Source organism: Trichechus manatus, unplaced genomic scaffold (assembly GCF_000243295.1).
Source record: "Trichechus manatus latirostris isolate Lorelei unplaced genomic scaffold, TriManLat1.0 scaffold00030, whole genome shotgun sequence".
In the NCBI taxonomy this organism is placed as follows: domain Eukaryota; kingdom Metazoa; phylum Chordata; class Mammalia; order Sirenia; family Trichechidae; genus Trichechus; species Trichechus manatus.
In genome coordinates, this window is record NW_004443966.1 from 10,904,553 (window position 1) to 10,906,241 (window position 1,689).

Sequence of the window (1,689 nt, forward strand, 5' to 3'; positions counted from 1 at the left end):
TTCCTGTTTGTTGCTTAATACATTCCTTATAATTAATTTCCTGTAATTCCTTTATAAGGAGCCCTGGTGGTGCAGTGGTTAAGCGCTCAGCTGCTAACTGAAAGGTCGGCGGTCTGAATCCACCCAGTGGCTCCTGGGGAAAAAGACCTGGCAATCTGCTCCCATAAAGATCACACCCTAGGAAATCCTATGGGGCAGTTCTGCTATGTCACATGGGGTCACTATGAGTCAAGGGCACCTAACAACAATGTCTTTATAATCCTTATAATTAATTTTTATAATTGTATTATAATTCCTAATAATCTACTGTTTCATAATATTCTATTATATGAATATACCACATTTTGTTTATCCATTCGTTTGTTAATGGGCTTTTGGGCTGCTTAAACGTTTTGGCTGTTTTGCTGTTATGAAAATTTATGTACAAGTTTTTGTATGGACATGTGGTTTCAGTTCTCTTGGGTATATACCTAGGAGTGGAAGTGCTGCGTCATGTAATAACTATATGTTTAGCTTTTTGAGGAACTGCCAGACTGTTTTCCAAAGCAGATGCACCATTTTACCTTCCCGCCAGCAGTGTATGAGGGTTCCAGTTGGTAAAATAGGGGTACTCCACTTTATATCCTCTCCAGCTTTTGTTACTGTTTTATTTATTATAGCCTTCCTAGTGGGTGCAGAGTGGTATCTCCTTGTAGTTTAGATTAGCAATTCATTGATGCCTGGTGTTGTTGGGCATCTTTTCATGTGCTTATCGGCCACTTGTATATCTTCTTTGGAAAAATGTCTATTCAAATTCTTTGCCCGTCTCTTAATTAGTTACTTGTCTTTTTATTATTGAGTTATAAGAGTTCTTTATGTATTGTAGATACAAGACACTTATCAGATATATGATTTGTAAAAATTTCTCCCATTCTGTGGGTTGTCTTTTCACTTTCTTAATGGTGTCATTTGAAGCACAAAAGTTTGACATTTTGATGGAGTCCAATTTATCTATTTTTTCTTTGGTTGCTTGTGCTTTCGGTGTCATATCTAAGAAATAACTGTCTGATCCAAGGTCGTGAAAATGTATGCCTATGTTTTCTTCTAAGAGTTTCATAGTTTTAGCTCTTACATTTAGGCCCTTGGTCCATTTTTGAGTTCGTTTTGTATATAATGTGAGATAGGGGGTCTAACTTCATTCTTTTACAGGTGGCTGTCCTAGTGTCCAGAACCATTTGTTGAAGAAATGATTCTTGCCCCATTGAATGGTCTTGACACCTTTGTTGAAAATCAGTTGACGGCAAATGTGAATGTTTGTTTCTGGATTCTCAATTCTATTCCACTCATCTATCTGTCTCTCCTATGCCGGTATCCAAACCAAAACCAAACCCACTGCTGTTGAGTCGATTCCGACTTACAGCGACCCCATAGGGTTCCCAAGGCTGTAAATCTCTATGGAAGCCAACTAACACATCTTTCTCCCACGGAGCTGCTGGTGGTTTCGAATTCTGACCTTTTGGTTAGCAATCAAGCACTTTAACCACTGTGCCACCAAGGCTCCTTCATGCCAGTCTCACACTGTGTTAATGACTGTAGCTTTGACATCAAGTACTGAATCTTCCAACTTTGTTCTTTTTTTTTCCCCAAGATTGTTTGGCTCTTCTGGGTCCTTTGAATTTCTTTATGCATTTTAGAATCATTTAGAATCAC